This window comes from Anopheles maculipalpis, chromosome 2RL (assembly GCF_943734695.1).
Source record: "Anopheles maculipalpis chromosome 2RL, idAnoMacuDA_375_x, whole genome shotgun sequence".
Classification (NCBI taxonomy): domain Eukaryota; kingdom Metazoa; phylum Arthropoda; class Insecta; order Diptera; family Culicidae; genus Anopheles; species Anopheles maculipalpis.
The window spans coordinates 30592222-30605918 of NC_064871.1; the positions used below are offsets into that span (position 1 = coordinate 30592222).

General features: G+C 40.7%; 1 protein-coding gene across 1 annotated transcript in view; it reads left to right on the forward strand.

Moving 5' to 3' along the window:
• The window catches only part of LOC126558885 (heme oxygenase 1), a 536918-nt gene that overhangs the window by 60891 nt on the left and 462330 nt on the right, over positions 1–13697 (forward strand). The window lies entirely within an intron of this gene.

Here is a 13697-nt window from a genome sequence, read left to right on the forward strand (position 1 = left end):
ACTCACATGTGTGTGATCACATGAGTATCCATTCACCAATGTCTTCTTCTTAGTAGACAATTTGTCATTGTTTTTTAACGAAAGAACGAACGAACTAAAGAAGCTTTAGTTTGCCTTTAAGTTCACGACGACTTCGATCGTCCATCGCCGAGCTTGATCGTGCTTGATCGTGACCACCATTGAAGTGGAGTCTCCACGGTTCGCGGGTGTCAAGATCACAACGCCATCCACTACCGGTCGAACAGTGTGTATGTGTTGGTGGATTGTAAACTTGGCGCGTGCTTACCACCCGTATTTCACCCCCCACCTTCTTTACGCAAACAGGTGGTTAGAAAGGGGTGTTCGATGGTAAGGTGTCATCGCTTGGGGATGTTAGATAGAGCTGGTTTGGGTGAGGGTTTTTTTTTCTTCTCTGTTTAATTGCACCATGATGGAAAGATGGCACAGGGTCGGTGGGCTGCGCAGTGGTTACGCTCGATCAACCCCATGAGCCTCACGGACAAGACCTTGAACTTGGACGGTCACCTGGGTATAGAAACGGCCGATTGTGTTTGTGCCGTCAAGGTGCATTGATCTAATGTCAAGGGAATTGGTTGATGGTTTGACGCTTATCGGCAAGGCGGCAAGGTGTCATGCTGGAGGGAACAGCTGTTATTGCGCTATCCCGAACCTTCAAGTCTTCACGAACAATTTGAAGTCTTTGACGTTTTCTCAAGCGATGTTAAGCGTTAGAGTGCTAACAATGCTTAATGAGGCAGTGTTAAGTAGGTTAAAATATGCTAATTAAGTTCGCATGCTTACCAACTCAGGATGCATTTTTGCGTTTGCTTCATATTTTCATGAATGAACGGAATGGTGTGTTGTTCGTAAATGTTGTCAAGACCTAGAAGATTATTTTTATTTCTACAAAATAACCTGAAATCAATATTTGTAACTTAACTTAATCTCAATCTATCCTATTAATCAAATTTATGCATCCAAATTCTTTGTTTCTGGTAGAAAGCTTAGAATGATTAAAGTTAGCTAATAGCTAAAATTTGGAAGAAGCTTTTTATCACAAACACAACAAGAACTTCTCCACTTAAAATGTCTGCCGCGATGTGCTAAACTTAGATTGTAAAAAACATTTACAGTAGCACTTCTCTCATAAACTTCTGATACAAGGACTCTGTTCACAACTGTTGATTTTCTTTTAGCTACGTTCGAGACTCCATTTCACAGCAGGATCTTTGAAATCGTATGCTTGGAGGGACTATGTTTAACACTCTACAAATGCAAGCTTTATAAGCTGTACGATGATCTTACTATTATGCAGCAAATTGGCCCTACCAAGGTACGGTGGGCTAGTCAAGTAATGAGAATTTATACACTAGTCTTTGTCATTGGGACAGAGCGCGTTTGGTGGGCACAAATCGAGACGACGATGCAAGTGATAGTGAGCTGAATCTGAAACTTGATTAAGTAAAATATCGCTATCCAGAAAAAAAACTAAGTTGCAGTATTGATCAGTACGTAGGTAAGTAACAAACACTTTAGTAAACATGTTTTTGAAAAGTTCATTAGTACTTCTGGTTTTTAATATATTTTTCACTAATTTCATAGCCAAGACGGTGTTTGTTAAATTACGCTGCCTTTACCATAAATAATCTAATAAATAAGTCCTAACATGGCCATCAGGAGCAAATATTGTGCCCTATGTTTCCCAAAAGCATAAGCTAGAACCCGATCACATACTAAGAGCGGGTGCAAAATCAAAACTAATGTGCTGCGATTCCCCTAGAGCTGAACAAAACCACAATTGAAATGTCGACCGGAAACGTCCAGTCGACATTTTTGTTTCGTGGTCCAATAACGTAACCAGGAGATGATGGCCAGGAAAACTACTTCTCCCATCCACGGTCACTGATCGATCTGACCCAATTAAAAATTTAACTGATACCAAAGTTAGTTTCTCGCTTGCTACAACGTCCATTTTCCATTCTCCTTGCGTGAGGATTGGAATATGGGGACGATTTTCCGGACGTGTAGCGCTGCCTGCGATTCACCCTGCCTAACGTTGGTGGATCCACACAATTTCCCAGCGGACCTTTCCTACGGACGCATATGTGTGTGGAAATGTGTTTGCATATATGTGTATATGACACTGTTTGACGATGGGCGTTGTGGGCGTACGGATGCCAGTACCATTATTTCATCCCACCCCATTTTGCCACACAAATGTCACGTAAACAAAGCACTATAAATAGAGCATCGAGCTCCGAGGGGCGAACAGTAAATTAAACAATAATTCCAGCTCGACGGAAAATTTCACGAATGCGCCGACGTGTGTCGAAACTGTAACCCCACAGACCCCAGCGTACGCTGGATGTTCAGCATACCCACCAAAAAAAAAAAAAAAAAAAAACAACATCCAAACTCCTCACATCTGCCGACATTGGATTGGTAGAAAAGTCGAGCATTCGGAAACAAACAGAAAACCCCCGTCAAACAACTAACTAACCGAGCTCGGTTTGGGATGAAAAACCAAAACAATGCAAAGTTTTGCTCGATCCCTCGAACCGTTTTCCACTCGATCCTTTCCGTGCCATGGTGCCGTCGTTCACACGTTGCTTTTCAGGCAACAAATTTGCCATTTCCGCGAGTCCGGATTGATAGCTTACGGGGCTTCAACACAGGCATACGATGCATATGTTTTAATATACGGAATTTGTCCGTCCCGTTCACATTTAACGGTCGTCGGAAAAGTTCCATGTGCCAACGCATCGAACGTGCTGTTATGGTATACAACGAATGGAAAATGGAAAACAAGCACACACACACCTTTTGTGGGGGGGTAATTCCAGCCAACGTTCGGTCCCCTCTTATAATGTAAGTGGAATTGGGGAATGATTTTTTATTTTGTGTTTCATGGCTACGCATGTTTGATCCTCTATGCTCGAGAGAGCTTAATGAATTTATTAAGCAAAAACCGTGATGCTGTGACGAACGGACATCATCACGGGTTGTCCACATTCGTACCGCGGGTTTGTGTTAGTTTGACAGTTTTATTTGGTTCCAAGGATGCGAACAATGATTTTTAATACTACCAAGGCAAAACAAATAACTGTCGAAATTCGTAATGTTTTTGAGTGCAATTGATTTACTTCTTATTCAGAGGCGGTTTACGACTTCACACAGCAGGCAGGACTGGGGTTCGAATCCGGACCGTTTACTAGCAGTGAGTAGTGACTAAATATCTGCGTGGTATCAGCCTCTAGTGTGTGTAAGTCTAGTAAGCCATCAGCCATAGCCATGGCCGCTATAACCTCGGAGGTCTTTTAGTCAGGAAGATTTAAAATGTTGTTTACTTTTTGACTATTTTGACTTCTAGAAAGTTTTATTGATATTTGCTCTTAATAGCAATACGGCCAGGCCGTCCCTTATGAATAAAAAAAAAAATTTGCTCTTAATGCATGAAATTTAAAAGGACTTTTTGTTCTTCTTCAGCTTTAAAAGCTCATGAACTCTTGAGCTGCCAGTATTGGCTTCGTTGACTTAGTTTATACATAGCTTCTCCGCATCAAGTCTTGCATACAGATAGACGGTTGGACGTGATTCAATACGCTTTCCTGGGATGGACAGGACTGAGGTTAAGACCTCAGAATGAATGAATTAACTAAACTTTAAGTGGATAAGAATGTATTGAAGAATGTAAGAAAGTTTTCTTGTGACCATTTAAAACATGTGTAAGCAAAAACGACAAGATTATGGATAACACCATCAAGACACTAGCAGATAAAATATAGCAGATTGTGCGCCTGTTCCTCATTACACCTGTGCCACTGTCTGGTATGGATTCTCAGCGGAACCACGGAGTTTTGGTACTTGAAGTTGTTTGGTTGTACTCCCTCCGAACAGTGAATTTAATTACAGTAAATGTAACAATGTAGTACACGACATAGTACGAATGGAATGGATTGAATCCCGACCGTCAAGAAATCAAGAAAATGGCACCTCACGAGAATGTATTGTAGGATATGTAGTCAACTGATTCTCTACTTAAAGCACCATTCAGGACAGACAAAGCTGGGACTGCTTTAAAGTCACAATACTCACATAAAGTATTGGACAAAACATGTGAAACTCAAATAGAGCAATCATAAAAAGGATCAGCAAATTTAAATTTTTTTCGAAATAGAAAACGAGATACTTGCTGCACTTGACGGATGTTTGCTACATGTTTATTGAAGCAATCAGCTGTCAAATATACAGATCACAGCGAGTGTTTTGTGGACAAGAACCATTATGTGCTGGTCAAAACAACTGCAACTTCTCGTTTCTTTGAACTATTATCTCTACCAGCATCGTTTAAGAACTTTGTTTTACGTTGGAAAAATATTAGTTTTTAGCAAAAAAGTGTTTTTTTTTAAATTATTGTAACATTACAAGATAAAACAATTTGTGACAAGGTATGAGGTGAAAAATTGGGCCATATCAAAACTGTGCTCAAAATTTCGTACAACCGGAAAAATTTATGTGGACAATAGAGGTGGAAGACCACGGTCCACCACGCCAAGAGAGGACACTATGATCGTACGAAGCATGGAAAATGATCCTTTCAAATCTTCGTTCAAGGTGAAATATGCAGATATCTGGATGGATATGCAGTTATCTGTTTCGGACCGGACAATCAGACGACACATGCCGTTGAAGCCGGATTGTTCCCTCGACGTCCTGCAAAGAAACCTCTGACCTTTACATAGGAACCGGAATAAAAGTCTGCTGTTTGCTCAATCTCATATTGACTGGGATGTGCAAAAATGGCGGACGCATCACTGTTCCGTGATGCGTCGAGGTTCAACATCTTTCGAAGCAACGGAATTTGCCGTGTACGTCGACCAACTGGAAAACGCTTAGATTCACATTACTGTCAGACGACGGTGACGCATGGCGAAGGGAATGTAATGGTCTGGGGGTGTTTTTCTGCGAACCTTTCTTGGTCCAATTCATCAAATCGATGGAATAATGGACCGTTTCATGTACAATGGCATCCTGAAAAATGGAATGTGTCATTAAAATGGATATTCCAACAAGACAACGATCCCAAACACACCACCAAAGTAGTCAAATAGTGGTTTAAGGATAATGTAATCATGGTGACGAACTGGTTGCCTCAATCTGCGGATCTGAACCCTGTAGAGAACCTGTTGGATCGGATCAGTTCTTTGCACGAATAAAAAAAAAGCGTGGACAGCAATGCCACAAAACTTCATTGACCACCTGATCGAGTCCATGCCTCGACGATGCACGGCTTGAATTGAAAACAACGGATTTGTAACGAAATATTGAAAGTCAATTGAAATTTGGCAAACACGCGAAGTTGCACTTGTTTTGCCCAGGCGGAAAACGTTGACTTTTTATATTTTTATATTTTTTCATAAATAGTTATGCATATATTATGAAGTTTTTGTTATAATAAACACGAAAAGTGTTGTGTAAATCAACTAACATTAAACATCTTTCTCACAATTGACTTATTATGCACCTTCAATGTAGGGTTTCATGATTGGGATTGATTAGTTTCACTTGTTTTGTAAAAAGCTGTATTCTCTCGCAGACATGGACCTTGTTCAAAACAAGGTTAGACAAGCCACGGTAAAGGCGCCGGATGAACCAGAGTGTGCAGTACTTTTAGGCCCGGACATCAGTAGCGTGGTAGCCAAAATTGAAAGGTTGGTTGGTGATGGTTTGATGTGTTTGCCAGAATTGCCACGATAACGGATTGGCGGACGACGGTGCTAATCCATACCACAAACAAAACATATCAGGTTACTTAACTAGTTTTTCTATTTTTATTCTCATCGGCAATGTATTGCTATTTACGATACATCCTGTAAAGTGGGCCCACATTCTTGGTGCACGCACAACACGATAGTTTAGTATGGGGTCGGGTACATTTTCCTTAGGCCTTTCTGGCTTTCAACACTATCACGTTGTAATTTTATAGCAACACAAATCCACATTTACAAGGTTAGACCGTACCGTAAGCAGCATGCCAGTTGAGGATAGAAATTTATATGAAACATTTTCCTCACAAAATTCTCCAAACCTTCACAGGCGCACTGGATCAACAGTAAAGGACGGAGGAATGCCGGACGCACTCTCTCGTAGCAATAATAGCAGCCACATACAGCGACTACATCACCGAGTTACAACACCGGTACGGGATTTGCGTGTCAGTCACTTAGGATGCGGTACGGTACGCTGCTGGCACGCTGCAGGCACGAGCCTCCACTGAACGGTGAATGGAACAGTGCAGTCAGTATTTTAATTAAATTGTCACCCCACAGCGTGCTACGCACGGCATGGTGCAGAGAGTACGATACTGTCTGGATGGATGATGGGGGCCTAGTTTTGCTTTTGCCGCTCCTCGACTAACAACTGTCTATCGATGGTATCCTTTTGAAGGCAGGTGTGTGACGTAATGCAAGGTGCATCCTGTTGAGCGTATGGCATTTGAAATGACGATAGACTAGGCATGGATTTTATCTTGCAGACATCGCGCTGTTACGCTGTGAAGGAGCTAATTTTACGAACGGGTGCCATAGGAAGGCGTTGGGTTATGGATCGTCTTCGTTTTGATGTTTGGTGGATGATTTCCGTTACAAGTCAGCAGGATCTCTTGTTACGTGCGTGTAGAACAGAGAGCTTTGGTTTACAAAAAAAAAACCCCTTCATAATCTCTGTCTGAGAGACGTCTTTAACTGTTGAAATTGGTAGAAAACACTTTTCTAAACTAAAGAAAATTTGGTTTAATAAATATTAATTTCCAAACATTGCACTATCTCTCCAGGTGAAAAAGAGTTATTCTTTTCGCTCACTATCTAAAAATAACCTGATAAACGTGCAATTTAATATCTGGCGCACCAAATTCTAATCTAAATCAGCGGACAAAAGTTGTGTCCTGGTAGAACCGTAACTCGGGCGGAAATCCCGCTCATGCTGGGTCCAAGTGCTGTAACTGCAGAAGAACTGTTGAAAACAATCAGCTGCAGGTTAGCGCGTTTCAGAGTTTTTCGCTGGCTTTCCATGGATATTTAGCGACGTAATCCAGAAATGAAATCCATCCATAACGTGCTCGAGCCTTCCTTTCCGACCACCAACTTTGGCGCGGGACCGGTGTAATGGGCGGATAAAATGCGCCTGCTTCTTTACACCCGTAGGAAGTAATATTTCATTGCCTTTGCACTCGACTGCAGACGGTTGCATTTTCTTAACCCGGTTTCATGTCTTCTATGTTTGCGATATTACAACCGTCTAATCCTACTGTAACACTATACTAGGTAGTCCATGTACGGTAGAAACTTTTCTTCCAATGTAAGGATAAACTAATAGCTAAAACTCTACAATAATAACAGTTCTGAGCAGGAAAAACGCACGCATATTATTCAATATTTTAATCAAACCATTTTACTACTACCTCACTTAGCAGGCGCTATAACGCAAGCTCTCGTCCTATCCGGTGGACGTAGCAATGTGATCAATCCCTACCAACTTCTACTACGCCTTCAAGGGCTGGGGTCGTGCTGTGTCATTCTTATAACATGAACACCTGACGATTCCCTGCACAGACGATTCTCCCTCTATGATTTATCATATACGAGGCCAAAAATGCTTCGTTATCTTGAACTCGAATAAGAAAAATTGATCAGTTTTGCATAGAGTCCTTCGTCTCAGAAGTGCATTTGGGTACTTTGGATGTTTTATACAAGTGTGATAACCTTCATTTCGATGACCACCTACCCGGGGATGTTTTGCACTTTTCCTTCTTAATAACATTTGACATAATGGATCTATCGGCATAAAACTTTTCGAATGCATGGAAAAATATGTTTTCGATCATATCAGCTAAAAACCCAGATTTTTACAATTTTTTTGAAATTTACTTTGAATTCAATTTTTAATTTGTACCCCTTACTTCTATAACCCGGGTAGGTCATACGTTTTGTATGGTAATTTGCAGTTTTACGTGTTACATTTGTGTATAGCTCCGATGTAAGTTATTAAAATGACTTGAAATTGACAGTAAACATTCCACTATAAAACAGAAATTCAAGGCATAGACATAAACCCTAGACATAAACCACTTATGATAGTCGACTACAATCGTTCAAAAGGAGTAGTGGATAATATGGACAAGTGTCCTTTCGAATGCAGTTACAAACGGAAGACGAATCGGTGGCCACTAGCGTTTTTCTTTAACATTTTGGATTTAGTAGCTGCATTTACCGCCTATTAAATTCCTAAAGAAAATAATCCAACTCTATATAGATCCATAAACTACAGACGCCTATTTTTAAAAGATCTTTGCGAACAGTTAGTGACATAAGAAATACAACGTCGCTCAGAAAACATGCAAATAATGCGACCTTTTGGACCACGCAGTGGGGTAGAAAGTATGTTGGGACAGTCTTTAGCTTCAACAATGCGAGAAAATTTAGATTGATTCAACTACAGAAGAAATCCGTGATGCGTCAGGTCGGGTAAAACACAGTTTAAAGTTTGTTGTTAAAGTTTGCAGGGTGGAGGTAAAGTTTTTTGTTGTTTAAAATCATGAAGTTATGATAAAGAAATTGAAATAAGTTCTTAAGATTTTTTTTTAAATTCTGATATATTTGAGGTGTTGTAAATCCTTCCATATATCATTTGTTTAAAATGGGCTGTAATACATTGTGCATATTCTACAACCGTCGCATCTCAAAAATATTATGTTGAACTGTATGTTGCAGATTTACCAAAAACTTGAAATCATTTCATTAATTAAAATCGGAAAAGTTCCTTTACAAAACGAAATCATTTCAATAGCTTAAATCAGAGATATTCACAATTTAACACGTAGTAATGTAAAATCCCATACAAGTCGTATGACCTACACGGGTAGGTGGTTATAGAATTAGGAATGTATGTTTGGTCATTGAAACAAAGGTTAAGAGGAGAAATTTTCTTAGACCCGTCTTGTGTCTGGTTAACATCCAACAACCTTTCACTTTCGTGACTTTCGTTAGAGATGACTTTTGACCTCAGACAGGTGCCGGATAATACGTTAGCCATAGGAAACCAATCAATGTAGAGTTGTGTGACCTAAAGGCCCCCGGGCACGGAAAATTTCAAACTGTTGCTCAAAACCGTGTAGGTAGCTTGTGTATGTATCAGGTGCTCAACAAACGATCTCAAAGCGAGAACCTGAAATTCTGATTTTGATCCCTCGTGGCCCGCTTCAGGGGAAGACATCGTATCCAGCCACCATCAGCGAGTCCTATTCCGTCTTCGTTTAGGACATACACGCCTAACCCACTCATACATTCTCAACAAATTCAGTCCACCACTCTGCAGCTTTTGTGGCGTTGACATCACTCTCCGCCACATTCTCACCGATTGCCATGGATACACAACACACCTTGGCCCGATAAAATGTATCACCTATCACCCGACAAACTGCATCAGAATCGGCATGTTTAGTTTTTACGCATCAGCAATTCTTTTTTTACGCATCAGAAATTTAAGCAACAAGCAATACGGCCTGGCCGTCCCTTATGAATAAAAAAAAAAATTTAAGCAACAGTTTTAACTCAAAGCCTCTACAAATAAACGAAATAAAAAAAAAAAAAATCTCGGCCTTAAAAGTAGCAATGGAGTCGCCCAGTATCTTATACGTGGTGCACAAAAATCTGTTTATAAAAAATGGCGTGGTGTACCAAACAATTCATAAAATTCATTCGAATTATACAGCGTGCGATGCTGAAAGTTGTATAAATCAATAAGCGTTTAGTCAATAATTTCAATTATTTAAAGAATTTCCTATTTTGATGATAGTTTTCAAAGTGAACCTATTTTAGCATCAACATCGCCATAGTCGGTTGGGTTTTTGCGGCAAGTTGATAATAGTTAAAAACCGCCATAAACCCACTCTGTGCATTTTTCGCGGAGGAGATGAAATGTTGGATTCGAAAATATTCACGCTTGTCCACGAAACGTATGGGAACTATTTTTAAAACCTCTGGCTACTCCCACGGGCCACCGGGAGAAGATCCAACTGTGTACAGTTCTCATCGGTCCCGGTGGATTGTTCTCGGGGCAGACGTTTGCAGACGAAAGATGGTGTCCTGGGGTGACAGAAAACGCACACGTGTGTACAGCTCCTACAACACTTTGGAGAATTGAGAACATCTTGCAGTTAACATGTGACCCTCAATTAAGTCCTTATTAACTATTTTGTATAATTATGTTTTGTCCTTTTCTAGTTTATTGTCTATTATGCAACCTACAACACAAGGAAAAAATCAATTTTTCATCTGCTAATTCTACTCATTTTAATGTGCATTCCTTAGAGCAATAGAAACAACTACATGCGTCTACCTTTCTTGCACATCTTTTTACTAAAAACTAAAACCGCCGTACCACACAGTCATGTTCTAACCCGGTGGTAAATTAATCCCACAACAAACGAAACACCGCAAACCGTCGAATGATGATGTTAATGACAGGGTGTGAAACGCACCACGCGTCCAATAACCGGCCAGCCGCGTAAAAGAAATGGCTCATAAAAAGTGCTCATGAAGCGCGCCGAAAATAATAAAAATCTCCCATTACAAATGTGGCCCACCGGTGAAACGCCAACAATAAAACAAAACGGAACCACGACATTCGTCACTTTTTTTCGACTCAATTTTTATAGCTCAAAAAAAAATTCCAATCGTTGTTCTTGTCGAGCATCCTCGAGTGTTAGAGAGTGGGAATCACAACAAAAGCCAAGCAAAAAAGTAACACCAAATCACACTAAACAAAGTGTTCTCGGTTTTTATGATAGTGAGGGCTCATGATGGTGGAACGAACCCGCGATGGTTCGTGGCTAGGGGACGTCGTCAGCCAATTAGTCATTGGCGGTACGCATAGTTTGCATTATTGGCATACCACTTTGGGGCACTGGGAAGTGTATAAACAAAATGCGTTCACCGTTTTGCGGAGCATCACGCAGGTCGATGCGTGTTTTATCGGTCGCACGCCGTAGAGTGCCTGCCTTACTGTCCCTTAGAGACGGAAACAGAGCGGAAGAGAGTCAACCAAAAAAATAGGAAGAACGGTGAAACTGCAATGAGTGATAGCTCGGCGCTGGTACGCTTGACGTTTATGGATCGGCACACAAAACAGACAGATCAGCGCGAAAGCGCGAAACCCTCCCGTTTTTTTTTTTCTTCGTGCTTTTCACCATACGCACACACTACTCGCGCGGATTTGGGAGTTTTTGAGGGTGGTTTATTTACCCGCGCGCCATAACTGTCGGCACGTTGACAGGCTAATGCAAAACATACCCGTAGTGTTGTGCGTACTCGAACCGAGTCCATCCGTGCCGATGGACTTGGGGAGATTGTTTTTTCGCTGTGCTGGGAAACTTGTTGGTTAGGAACGTTTGTTAGGAAGCGGAAAAAGAGTTGAAGAAAGTTTTGGGGACGGTGGAAAGATTTCAATTACAACCGTACGGATTTCAATGGCAAAACTAGGAAACAATGAAAATGCAAGCGTTTTTTTTTTCGTGGAATTATTGGCAGGGTAACAACATTCAATTAACGCTCACTGTGCTTTATGATGTAAACATTTGTTTAATTTATCGATTAATTTTCCACAATCCAGCAACTGTTAAACTAGACAATTGAAGAATTGATTATTTGCAGTCTTTAATGAACGACAATAGACGGGTCGACAGTAGTAAGGTGTAAATTCTACAAAAAAAGGAATCGATTCCAATCGAATGACTAGACCAATTTTGGGAGCAGCTCTTGAAGGTAAGTGCAATACTCCGAATGCGAAACCGTCCCAAGTCGTCGAAGCCGTCCGGAGCCGCTAGTCGGCAGTTCCGAAACCGTCGAATTAATTAAGGTTCAAATGGATTGGAATTGCGGTGCTCTCTCCAACGGCTCCGGACGGCTACGACTGCTCCAATGGCTCCGGATACAACGGCATCGGACGACTACGGACGGTTCCAGGCGGAACCGTGGTTTTGATTTAGCCGGAATCGGTGCCGGAGTTACAATGCTTGGAAGCGGTTTGGAACCGTGGGTGCAGTTCCAAAAACCCATCACTAGTCGACATAAGAGCGAGCATGTTCACGGATAGTACCATCGCGCAACGAATTAAGCTCGAATAGCTTCGGCCGGCTAGTCATCTCAAGAGAATAGTACCAAACAACCCAACCTTTCGAAGTATTTTGAGGCAGTCCATATACAGAATAAGTATGGTAGTCCTAAATTTAAATGGAGGATGGTTTCAATGCTTCCACTGGCCAGGATTGGAAGACGACAACGTTGGATGTTGGTTGTTACGCCTGATTTTCTAAAATTGGAATACTTTGCACTTACTGATCCAGACAATGTTTAACATATGAATAAAAAATAGACTTATGAAAGAGTTTTTTTTATATAAAGACTCTATGCTCTAGTGTCTGTCTGATGTCTTATGAATCTTATGTGAAAAACTGCAACGTAACCTGTTTATTAGGCTATCTACTAGACAATCGGGAAACTTTAAAAGCAGATCTGTTCATACTTTGAGTTTTCTTTTTCACTAGCGAAAAGGTAAGTTATAGTGAGGCAAACTCCTAACGACCAATTAGAAGTGCTTCGAGTTTTCAAACATCTTCTTTAGACTTGATAAAATTCAAAATTCTAAAAGTGAAAATCTTCTCACCATTACGTTGTGCCCGGAACCCTTCTAATGCTCCTGAAGGTCGCTAGAAAACCAAGGCTACCCTTTTGACAAAATTGTCTTAATAAACTCTACTAAGGGGGTTTCAATACAAATTTCCTTAGAAGTTGGCGTGTTTACAAAGATTTGGCCAATAAGGTAGTTCTATTGTTATGAATTTTGAATCGATAATCATTTTGTATTCATAGATTACAAAGCCTTTCGCATGTTTCGCAATTGATCTACATGGCTTTTTGTGATGTTGTGCATCTGATCTGTTGATAAATCTGAGCATGGTGAGTTAAAGTCAAATGATCTATGATGATGCTGTGAATTGAAAATTTCAATAGCAAAAACTCATTCAACTAACGTCCTGTCCAGATCATCGTAAAATTATCATAGACCTGCAGCTTGATAAGGACGATCTTCTTGTCAACATTTGTATCAACTTCGTTGTTTCTAATTGTACGATTCACGTTGTTCAGGGTGGTTAGACTTGAGCTCTTTGAACACTTTGAAATTAAGACTCTGAAATACTAAGGGTGAAACAGATGGTTGTCTCAACTTACTCAAATAAAAGTGTCCAAATAGCACTAACTCCCTTTTTATTTACGCGACCAGACGAACCAAACCGTTATATTGTTTTCGTCTTCTCAGCTGTTATAATCGTTTACTACTTAACTTCAAAAATATATCATCCTTCGGCACTAGCCTATTTATAGCTTGGGCTAGAGTAGAAAGTAAAATGTTGTCATTTTTAGTGTACTGTTCTGTTTCACTGGTGCGAAAATAGAGCACTTTCTTCAGGCGCCCCCTGATGTTTGATTTTTGTCTGCTGCTGCTGCTGCCGTCGTAACATGCAGATGTCATTCGACAGTTCATCTGATTGACAACTGATCTGACAGGGTCTATTTGTTTCTGGCACCCGTTCCGAGGTAGAAACCTATCATAGAGTGCTTCACGGTTTGGCTCATCTTCAC